Source organism: Salmo salar, chromosome ssa15, assembly GCF_905237065.1.
Source record: "Salmo salar chromosome ssa15, Ssal_v3.1, whole genome shotgun sequence".
Classification (NCBI taxonomy): domain Eukaryota; kingdom Metazoa; phylum Chordata; class Actinopteri; order Salmoniformes; family Salmonidae; genus Salmo; species Salmo salar.
In genome coordinates, this window is record NC_059456.1 from 80,353,649 (window position 1) to 80,365,850 (window position 12,202).

Here is a 12,202-nt window from a genome sequence, read left to right on the forward strand (position 1 = left end):
CGTGTAGATGCTCTGGGGTGATTGTTGGGTGGTGAGCAACGTGTACGTTCGGGAGTAGGCCACACCCTCTGGTGATGTCAGCGTTGACTTTCTGAATAGTACGGGGATGAAAGTCTTTGCGGGGCAGCAGAGTGGAGATGGTGATGTGGGAGTTGGGGAACAACTCAGAGGCCCTCTCTGCTACTCTGTTGACCAGGCTGCCTACTCTCTCCTGTTCCTCTCGCAGGTTGTTGGTGCCGGTGTGAATAATAATGTGGCCTGGTGTGCCAAAGTCAGGCTGGGACAGGATGTGGAGTGCATCCTGTGTTTTTGGGCACCATATTTTGCACACCTTGTGTTGGGGGAAGAGTTTATCTTCTTGGATGAATTTCCCATTTGAGTCAATGAGGATGGCCACCTCAGAGGGTTTTGCCAGATTAGTGTGTTTACGGTCTGGGGCTGGAGTACACAGGGCCTGTGTACATGGAGGGGGGTGTGGGGGTGTGTCAGGGGGGGCAGAGAGCTTCTCTCTGTAGTAGGGGTCTCTATTTGGGCCTCTTTGTTGACTGGGGGTGTGGGTAGAGTGTTGTCGGTATGGGGGGGATTGTGGGTAAAGGTGGGTCAGTGGGGTTGTTAGGGGTGGTGAGGGGCTGCAGCTTCTCTCTGGGAGTCTCTACAGTCTGTTCTCTGTGCTGTAGCACCCTCTTGATGACAGACAACTCCTTTGCCATCTCCTCCTTTACCTGCACTAGCTCTCTCCTTATGGTGGCCTTTACCTCCTCAAGAGCTGTGGTAAGGCTCTCTCTCAGCTCCTGGACAGAGTTCTTCAGCTGGGTCCTGCACTGGTTGATCTGGTCCTGTAGAAGCTCTGTGTCTGGGCTGGTGGTGGTGTAGCTGGGGGCTGCTCCTTCAGCTCAGTAACCCATACCTCTAACAAGCCAGCCTGTCTCTCAACAGGCTGATAGTAGTGTGGTCTTGGCTCTGGTGGTTGTAGGCAGGCAGGGGGGAGGATAGTCCTGCTGTTGGGGTGCCTGAGGTGAGGGGAGAGGTCGGGGTGCTGTCCTTTTCTTTTTTGCTTTCTGCTATCTTCCTTAGAGTGGGGAAGTCCTGCACAACAGAGCTGAGTGCAGCCTCACTGCCCTGGACCATGATAGTGCCGTTCTGATAAATGTTTACCGTCAGAAACCTGTTTTCCTGGTCCTTATCGCTGTCCTCAAAAATGTGGATTTGCCTTCCCTTGCAGATGCCTTTCTTCGTGGTATAGCTGAAATGCCTGGTTACAGCTGTATGCCAGGCAGTAGTGTGGTCTGTGTAAAATAACAGGTTTGTAACAGTCCCGTTTTGTGAGCAGTCGGCGAACAAAGTTTCTGGGTTCTCCCTCAGAATTCTGTGTTTAAAGTTGATTCTTCCCTTCTCTGATTTGATTTCTGCTGGGTATTCAAAAAACAACGGCGAAAATCTCTCAGTCTCTGCCGTTGCTGTCGCTGCTAGCGCTGCCTCAGTGGCCATGTTGCTATGGTTACCACCAGTAAACGGTTAGAGCTAGACGATAAGCTAGCTGACAGATTTGAATTTGGCTAGCTACCACGATGAAGATTGGTCTTTTAACTCACTCTCTGTCAATCTTTTCCTCCTGTGTTGATCTTCAGTTGTACAATTTGATTACCTATACATTTTTTGCTAATTTAGTCGTGTTAATTTCGCTCTTAACAACCAAAAAGTTATAACAAGTCAGGAGCTGTTCTTCTGCATGACTTCTCTCTCTCTGTCTCTCTCTCTCTGTCTCTCTGTCTGTCTGTCTGTGTGTACCTGCCTGACCATTCTGCCTGTACCTCCTGGACTCTGAAGTGGTTTTGACCTTTTGCCTGTCCATGACCATTCTCTTGCCTACCCTTTTTTGGATCAATAAACATCTAAGACTCCAACCATCTGCATCTGGGTCTCGCCTTGTGCCCTGATACAGACAGCAGCCGCCCTGGCACCTGAGCCCAGGATCAAGCATTTCCAGATCTACCACTGGGATCCAGACACAACGGGGGACAAACCACGCATGTAGACATATGAAATTGACCTCAAGTAAGTATAACCACAGTATAGGGCTTCACTTTTTTAAACCTAGAAATATCAGCTTTTAGTCTGTGTTGATGGCATTGCACTCATTGATTAATGTCTGCATTGTTAACAAATCCTTCTCCCCTACTCTTACAGCTGTGGCCCCATAGTATTGGATTCCCTCATCAAGAATGAGATGGACCCCACACTCGGACGTTCCTGCAGAGTGGCGATAAAAGTAGGTATCATTATTTGTGTATTGGCCTATCAATATATTGTATCCTAATCTAGAATGATAGAGAATCATGAAAGACAAAGTGAGCATTAGTGTGGAGGTGTCCTTTTCAGTGGTGTAACATATATTTATTTTGCTGCAGGTATCTGTGGTTCATGTGCCATGAACATCAACTTAAACAAAAAAGACATAAACACCAGCAAAACCATCAAATGCTACCCTCTCCCGCACATGTATGATGTCAAAGATCTTGTGCCGGTAAGTATTGTGGTTACATTTAGAAGTCACTTTATACTGATTTGTTAGTTGCATTAATAGATAACAAACCTGAAAGACAAACATTGAATAAAAGAATTACATGTCACCATGTGGTAGCCTATATTTTGTAGACTAAGTGTAAATGTATGCCTCTACAGGCCATGAATAACTTCTATGCCCAGTACAAGTCCATCAAGCCCTTCCTGAACAAGAAAGACAAGTCTCAGGAGGGTAAAGAGCACTACCATCAGACTGTGGAAGAGGCAGAAACTGGTACATATTTCAGCCCCTGACCAGTGGTAGGTGATTTCAGTAACTATACTATCAATGCATCATACGAAATGTCCATATCTAAAACATAAGTACATATTAGGGGTCGGCCGATTAATCGGCATGGCTGATCAACAGCCTTGGTTTCTCAAATGACTGCCGCGCCTGGTTCACCAACTACTTCTCAGAGTTCAGTGTGTCAAATCAGAGGGCCTGTTGTCTAGACCTCTGGCAGTCTCTATGGGGGTACCACAGGGTTCAATTCTCAGGCCAACTCTTTTCTCTGTATATATCAATGATGTCACTCTTGCTGCTGGTGATTCTCTGATCCACCTCTACGCAGACGACACCATTCTGTATACTTCTGGCCCTTCTTTGGACACTTAACTAACCTCTAGACGAGCTTCAATGCCATACAACTCTCCTTCCGTGGCCTCCAACTGCTCTTAAATGTAAAACTAAATGCATGCTATTCAACCGATCGCTGCCCGCCTGTCCAGCATCACTACTCTGGACGGTTCTGACTTAGAATATGTGGACAACTACAAATACCTAGGTGTCAGGTTAGACTGTAAACTCTCCTTCCAGACTCACATTAAGGATCTCCAATCCAAAATTAAATCTAGAATCGGCTTCCTATTTCGCAACAAAGCATCCTTCACTCATGCTGCCAAACATATCCTCGTAAAACTGACTATCCTACCGATCCTTGACATCAGCGTTGACATTTACAAAATAGCCTCCAACACTACTCAGACTACATCCAATTTGCTATCACAGTGCCATCTGTTTTGTCACCAAAGCCCCATATACTACCCACCACTGCAACCTGTATGCTGTCGTTGGCTGGCCCTCGCTTCATATTCGTCGCCAAACCCACTGGCTCCAGGTCATCTATAAGTCTTTGCTAGGTAAAGCCCCGCCTTCTCAGCTCACTGGTCACCATAGCAGCACCCACCCGTAGCACACGCTCCAGCAGGTATATTTCACTGGTCACCCCCAAAGCCAATTCCTCATTTGGCTGCCTTTCCTTCCAGTTCTCTGCTGCCAATGACTGGAACTAAATGCAAAAATCACTGAAGCTGGAGACTCCTATCTCCCTCTAACTTTAATCGTCAGCTGTCAGAGCAACTCACTCACAGATCACTGCACCTGTACATAGCCCATCCAACTACCTCATCACCATACTTTTATTTATTTTGGACTACAGTATCTCTACTTGCACACATCTTCTGCACATCTGTCACTCATGTTTAATTGCTATAGTAATTGTTTTGCCACTATGGCCTATTTATTGCCTTACCTCATTTGCACACACTGTATATAGACTTTTCCTGTTGTATTATTGACTGTATGTTTGTTTATTCCATGTGTAACTCTGTTTGTCGCTTTGCTTTATCTTGGCCAGGTCGCAGTTGTAAATGAGAACTCTTTCTCAACTAGCTTACCTGGTTAAATAAGTTTTCCTAACAATTGGCTTTTATGGCCGATTGCATTCCACGAGGAAACTGCGTGTCAGGCTGACCACCTGTTACGCCAGTGCAGCAAGGAGCCAAGGTAAACAACCGTTACACAAATGTACCTAACATAAACATCAATAAGTCTGATTTGATAGAGCAGTCTGACTGGGCGATGGAAGGCAGCAGCAGGCTCGTAAGCATTCATTCAAACTTTACTCCGTTTTTCAGCAGCTCTTAGTAATGCTTGAGCCACAGCACTGTTTATGACCTCAAACCTATCAACTCCTGAGATTAGGCTGGCAATATTAAAGTGCCTATTAGAACATCCAATAGTCAAAGGTATATGAAATACAAATGGTATCGCGAAATGGTCGACGCGTTATAATTCCCTTAACTACAACCTAAAACTTCTTAACTGGGAATATTGAACCACCAGCTTTCATATGTTCTGAGCAAGGAACTTAAACGTTAGCTTTTTTTACATGGTACATATTGCACTTTTACTTTCTTCAACACTTTTTAGCATTATTTAAACCAAATTGAGCATGTTTCATTATTTGAGACTAAATAGATTTAATTTGTATTAAAATAAGTGTTCATTCAGTATTGTTGTAATTGTCATTATTACATATATAAAAAAATCGTCCGACGTATCGGCTTTTTTGAGTCCTCCAATAATCGGTATCGGCATTGAAAAATTATTAGAATCGGTCGACCTCTAGTACATATACACATTTGATTAAGATATTAGAAAGGGCCAAAGCACTATTGTTGGGATCAAGTGGCCTAGTCAGAACCAATTACTTTGCTACATTAAGACCTTGTATCACCCTTGTGAAGGGTGTGTGTGTATATATATTTATTGTTTTATACATGTGAACCACACTTTGCCATAGCTTTCTGGAGTTTCAACTTACAATATAAAGTTCATTCAAATATACAAAGTGGTAAAAGCACTAATGATCCTCCTCTCCCAGGATGGTCTGAGTGCATTCTCTGTGCCTGCTGTAGCTCCAGCAGCCCTAGCTACTGGTGGAATGGAGATAAGTATCTGGGCCCTGCTTTCCTCATGCAGGTGTGTACTGGGTTGGAAGTGAATATGCAATTCTTATTTTTGCTTTTTTGACAAGGAGAAGCAATGTCTTAAAAAGTAAAGCTGATGTGTGGATGCTTTTTCAACAGGTATATAACTGGACAATTGACTCAAGTTTGTCTGGAAACCGCATCCCAGAGACAAGCATCTTATGATCTTGGTGTATGAAGTAAATCTAATGAATGTGTTTCCCTCAACAGGCATATTGTTGGATGATTGAGTCAGGCAATAAGGACAGACTGTCAAAGGACCCCTTCTCTCTCTACCGCTGTTGCCAAAAAATGTCCTACTGTTTTTAAAACCTCCCATAATGACTCTCCCGATGTCAAGTCCATTTAACTCCTGAGAGTCCATTTCTTCCTCAAAGCCATGAGCGAGCTTGTGGCTGTGATGTTTAGCCTCATTCTAAGGCTGTTCTGAAGACTGTCTGTCGTGTCTATTTTTAATTGTTAACTATAACCTGGGTGTCCTCTTTAGCCTTGTCTACAAGGCTTACTGGCACCAAATGCGCCTTGGTTCGGGCATGTACAAAACACTTTTTTTGAAGGGCTCTTTGTTTATGTCTGAGCATAGGATGTTAATTTACTGTACATCCCACCTACTCTTTGGCTACTTTAATCCATCCAGTTGTAGACCCAAGCTCCCTACCTTTTTGCATGTTGTCCAGCCCAACTTTTAATTCTGCATGAAAAGCCATGGGTTATACATTTGCTTGTCCTAGAACTGCAAATCCACCACTTCGTCAGTAGATGCACTGCTCCCAGTCTCCCTCCCACTGAGTCTGACTCGCTAGTGGAGGTGCCGGTGGTGAGGCTGAACTGGTGGGATTAGCAGTGCTGCTACGACGGCATCGCCATCAGGAACATTTGCCTCTCACTCCTCTCCTCCGGCACTGACAGTTATCTGGCTCGTTCTGGGTTGGATTCAGTCTTTCTCTGGATTTGTGGACTCAAATGTTTTATCAAACTTGACTGCCTTTTCTTATCCTTTTTTTATTTGTCTTTCCCACGATTCAAATTCATTAGGGAGACGACTAGCCTAGGCTACGTAACGTGATTAGGTAGGGACCTCTTCACCAGCTGACCACCAAGACCTGTGTCAAGATCAGTTACTTACCCCAATCATAGGATGATTACACAGCAGGATCACCGTGCTTTTACATGATGGTCTTTCTGGGGGGGCGGGAGAAATAACGAGGAGGCAACTTGATATAAATAACACTGATCGCTTTTATTAGAATGTCACCAGTGCGAACAGTGAAACATTTAATAAATCATGCCGCGAGAGATACCGGATGCGGGCAAATAGGTGCCGGAACAAAGTCAAATCTGAGATGTGCCGAATCTGGTTCAAATTAAGCACTGGATGTCGTACCATCATGATCTGGATTAAGACCTGGCCCAAGGTACACTTACTATCTGAATACACTGCATCTGTAATAAGACAGTAATGAGGCTAGTGTAGAGTTCAGCACAGTGGATTTTATACAACTCATGCAGCTCAGAAGTAGTCATCACCAATCCCTCTCAGTTATGTTTCTAATTTGGTGCGCATCGGGCTACTTTTATTTACCTCTTATTTTGTTTTCATTTCACAGGGACTCAACCCAGGATAGGCAATCGCTGAGATCAAGAAAATTATGGCAACATACAAACAAGAGGTCATTAACCCCATGAACATTGTGAAAAAACACCTGCCTTGAATTCAACTAGTAATAACTATAAATGATTGAAGTAATGACTCAATGCTGAATTTTCCATCACACATCTTTTCAACAAAATAAAAGTAAATCAAGTCCCTTTCATTAGACTTCACACATGGGAAGGGAAAAAAAAGAGACAGTCTAGAAGATTCCAGTGCTTTTATGTACAGTCAAGGGTGCCGCCAGAGATTTTGGGGCACCACAAAAAGATAGCACATTGGGCCCCACCACCACAGGCCACACCAACCCAGCGCAATTGCTGTAACCACACACCTCCAGAACCCAATCGACCCATTCAAACTTTAAATAACTCTTGTAGTCCAATATTTACTGTACGATATTTACTGACAGTGAGCTGTGAAAATATAACACTGTGCAGACATGCATGCAACATTCTGCATACAGTCAAATTCACTATTTGATTCAAGACTGATACCCTCTATAAGAAATGTGCTAAAGGCCATCTTTTACAGTCTAAATGTAATTAATGATACAATTCTTGAATGGAAAATTCTCTTAACATTAATGAATAACTTAAATATACATTAACCTCTTCAATTAAAATAAATTACCATCTATAGACCGATATAATAAAATCTACACCTAGAAAATAAGCAGCTGTAAAAATGGAAATGAAAAGGCCTGATGGTGGCGCTAGAGGAAAGGTCAAGTGGTCACCAAATCAATAGGTTTCTTCCACTTGGTCTTGATTGTGCACAATACATTTTTATGGCAATCCAGCCATTACTTTCAGAGCTCTTATTTTCAGTCTTGTTCTCAGCCTGTGGGCATCGTGTGTAATGATCCAATAGCCATGCCATTTAACAGTTGTCACTGGCCCTTGCTCAGCCTTACTCACCAAGAGCCCAGGGCCGAGCCTTCTTGCTAGCAAAGTCACTGATCAGGTCTTTGAAGTCCAGCTTTCTAGCTAACTGACTTTCAATGGACAGCATGGCAAGACTGCAAAGCCTGTCCTGGGACATAGTGGACCTCAACTATTTATATTATTATTTTTAATCAGTTTTAGCTTACTGAAAGCTCTCTCGCCAACAGTAACAGGCAGTGTGCAAAATATACTTAAAGCAATGCACACTTCTCCAAAAATGTTTTGCAGCTGCATCTTACAAATTGCATGCAGGAGACCAAGAGGGGACACGTTAGGGGGGAAAGTGGCAGCATATATAGCGTTCAGGTGTCTTACTTCATTTTGAAACTCAGGTGTAAGATCTCTGGAATATTTCATGATCAGTGATAGTGATTGGCACACAGAAGGGACTTTATCCTCACTAATCAGTCCAACTTTCAGAACAGCAGAACATGTTTCTACAATTTTTGCAGTGGTGTGGAACCTAGTGTAGAAGTCACTTATGATGTTGTCCATAGCAGTAAAAAACACTTGTGTTCTGAAACACCGTTGCTGCACGTCTCCTGAGACGTCTCATCGTGGAATCTCTTCCCTTTCCTTTGGCGGCTGTGTTCCTTGCTAAATTGAGGTGCAACATCCATTTGCGTAGCAATCAGTGTCGCCTCAGACAGGAGAGACTCCCATCCATCTCTAAGAGCCTGCATCTCTTCCTTTAAGGCTCTGATATTGGCTGCCTCTGTGTCAAATTATATTTTTCCTGACTCGAGAATCACATTCCTGTCCTCAATTCAGTGCAGTACCTGCAATTATGCCAACTGACATGTCATTCAACACAATGCTGCTCACCTTCTTCAGTTGGGAGTAGGGCTGGTTCAGGGGTATGGGGAGACAGGGCTGCCAAGCCTGATGCTGCATCTGTTGGGCCTGGCACCAGGCAGGGGCAGGGACAACCGATTTAGTATGAATAGCTTGCTAAAAGTTTGCCTGCATTGATTAAATGTCGGCTAAAAGACGAGCGAAATGTAAACACATAATTTTCTGTCAAGACATTAAACTTCTCTAGGGTAGGGGGCAGTATTTTGACGTCCGGATGAAAGGCGTGCCCAAAATAAACTGCCTGCTACTCAGGCTCAGAAGGTAGGATATGCATATTAGTAGTAGATTTGGATAGAAAACACTCTGGAGTTTCTAAAACTGTTTGAATGATGTCTGTGAGTATAACAGAACTCATATGGCAGGCAAAAACCTGAGAAAAATCCAACCAGGAAGTGTGGAAATCTGAGGTTTGTAGTTTTTTAAGTGATTGCCTATACAGTATACAGTGACTTAGGGTTCATTTTGCACTTCCTAAGGCTTCCACTAGATGTCAACAGTCTTTAGAACGTTGTTTCATGCTTCTACTGTGAATATGGAGCAAACAATAGGGCCTGGAAGTTGATGAGTGAGGAAATGACATGAGCTCAGAGGCGCGCGCTCACGTGAGTGTGAGCTGTGTTCCTTTTCTTTTCTGAAGACATTGGAATTGTCCAGTTGGAATATTACTGAAGATTTATGTTAAAACATCCTAAAGATTGATGCTATACATCGTTTGACATATTTCTACAAATGTAAATATAACTTTTTTTGACTTTTCGTCGTGACATTTTTGCGAGCTTCCTTCATTTGGAGTAGTGGACTGAACGCGGGAACAAAAAGGAGGTATTTGGACATAAATTATGGACTTTATCGAACAAAACAAACATTTATTGTGGACCTGGGATTCCTGGGAGTGCATTCTGATGAAGATCATCAAAGGTAAGTGAATATTTATAATATTATTTCTGAGTTTTATTGACTCCACAAAATGGCAGGTTTGGTTTTGTGTCTGAACGCTGTACTCAGATTATTGCAAAGTGTGCTTTTGCTGCAAAGTTTTTTTTGAAATCTGACACAGCGGTTGCATTAAGGAGAAGTGTATCTATAATTCTTTGAATTACAGTTTAATATTTTATCAACGTTAATGAAGAGTATTTCTGTAAATTGATGTGCTCATTCACCGGAAGTTTTGGGAGGCAAAACATTTCTGAACATTACACGCCAATGTAAAATGTTTTTTTTTGGATATAAATATGAACTTTATCGAGCAAAACATACATGTATTGTGTAACATGAAGTCCTATGAGTGCCATCTGATGAAGATCATCAAAGGTCATTGATTAATTTTAGCTGTATTTCTGGTTTTTGTGACACCTCTCCTTGCTTGGAAAATGCTGTGTGGTTTTTCTTGTCAAGGTGACGTCCTAACATAATCTAATGTTATGCTTTCGCCGTAAAGCCTTTTTGAAATCGGACAATGTGGTTGGATTAACGAGAAGTGTATCTTTAAAATGGGATATAATAGTTGTATGTTTGAGAAATTTGAATTATGAGATTTGTTGTTTTGAATTTGGCACCCTGCTATTTCACTGGCTGTTGAATAGTGTGTCCTGCAGGTGGGACAGTCGTGTCCTGCAGGTGGGACGGTCACGTCCCACATACCCCAGAGAGGTTTTAACTAACGCTAATGTTAGGGGAGCAAAAGTAGCCCATTTCACTATGGACTAAGCTAAAAGGTTCATTTGCATCACTCACCCACCTTCCTTTGTGAATAATTGGGTTGCATACTGTCACCCTTTTCTCTCTCCTGTCTCCTTTTTGTTTTTGGAAGCCAGATTTTTCTTTGAAGCTGAGACATAATGCTCCACCGGCACTCCTCACTCGCAATTCACTGCTAGCAAGTACCGTTCGCGCCTGGTTTGGGGCAGGACTGAATGCGTGCCTGAAGCTAGGAGAGAAAAGAGGAAGAAATGGAATCACTGCTCCCTTTAGAGAAAAAAAATACAGAAAGGGGATGTGTGATGACATGATAATGTGAGTTTATTACTCGGTGTCTATAGATGAGCATTACGCAAGGACAGATTGTACAGCTAACAGCCTTATAACCATATTATGGCATGATGTTGAGCTCTGGACCACCATTTGATGTTTGTCCATTCATTGGATATACTGTATGTTACGCACGCCTCTAGAAAGAGGGAACGCAACACCCTGCTACAACTCAACTCTCCGTGTTGTGAAAGAGGTATGGAAGTGTAGGTGTGAGCAAGGATGACACAAAGGCAGAGAATACCGTTAACAGGGAATTTATTCCTTCACGCGGTAAGGTTGGGGAAAAGGGGCTGGACGGAACCAAAGCAAAGAAACTAAATATCAAAACCCCCTCTCCTACCTTACCTGCCTACCCACTACTTACCTAACTAGCACCACCTGGTGCACTAACCAAAATACAGGGGATGGTCTGCCCAGGTCTTTCCTAGTGTGCATAGACAGTAAACTACTACGGGTATATGTATGCCCGCGGGCCTCTTGCCTAAGCACTCCCTAGGTGCCTTCCCCTTCCCCCCTGGGAACAAAGGAAACAGAATAACACAAATGTACAAACTACTTCACAACAAAACCTGAGAAAACACTAACCCAGGACATTAAAGAAGCTCTGAGCACTAAACACAGAACAATAAGCTTATTCAGCAACAACTAACTAAGTACATACCCAATTCTCTTTCTGAGAAACAACCAACATATACATATATATACATCTCTGCCATCAACCTCCTCTCTCTCCAGCAAAAAATCTCTGTCTCTCCCCCTTCCCTGAGCAACAGCACACTGGCTTATATTGGGGTTGTTAATTGAGACAGCTGCGTCCTGACGAGGGGGCGGGGTCAGCTCTCCAATCAGCAATGGGGCCGACCAATCAGCTGCTTGGAGAACTTCAGGAAGCCATTACCTGAAACACACTTACAAATATACAAACTACAACACAGAAACTGGGGAACGTAACACTGTATATAAATAATACCGTGAGGAAAACCAGTTAAATGTTATTTAACATGTCAATATTATTTAAATGCTTCTTAATAAAGGAAGTAGAAGTCAAACAGGCTTGGGGATGTTTTAATACCGTTGTATTAAAATACTGCCTTCCTGTTTCTCTAGTTCTGTTTCCTAGTTTTTCCCGGTTCTGACCATTCTGCCTGCCCTGACCCCGAGCCTGCCGTCCTGTACCTGCCTGACTCTGACCTGATCACGAACCTCTGCCTGCCCTGACCTGCCCCTTGCCTGCCCCGTGTTTCGAATAAATCATCTTGAGAACTGTACTGTCCGCCTCCTGTGTCTGCATCTGAGTCATATCCTGAGTCGTGATAAATGATCTACTCAGAATGCAAGTACAGTGCATTCAGCAAAGTATTCAGACCCCTTGACTTTTCCC

At 43.1% G+C, this 12,202-nt stretch overlaps 1 long non-coding RNA gene across 4 annotated transcripts; it reads left to right on the forward strand.

Moving 5' to 3' along the window:
• The first annotated feature begins 1,826 nt into the window (after positions 1-1,826).
• Positions 1,827-11,968, forward strand: LOC106572019 (uncharacterized). 4 transcript variants are annotated; one of them, XR_001321040.2, is made up of 8 exons: positions 1,827-2,055; positions 2,188-2,269; positions 2,409-2,524; positions 2,683-2,823; positions 5,232-5,329; positions 5,548-6,752; positions 6,945-7,007; positions 11,929-11,968. It is a non-coding gene; the product is annotated as an uncharacterized lncRNA (long non-coding RNA). The 4 variants fall into 4 exon arrangements; XR_001321038.2 differs by having other exon boundaries at positions 5,548-7,007; XR_001321039.2 differs by lacking the exon at positions 11,929-11,968 and having other exon boundaries at positions 6,945-7,503.
• The last annotated feature ends 234 nt before the right edge of the window (positions 11,969-12,202 follow it).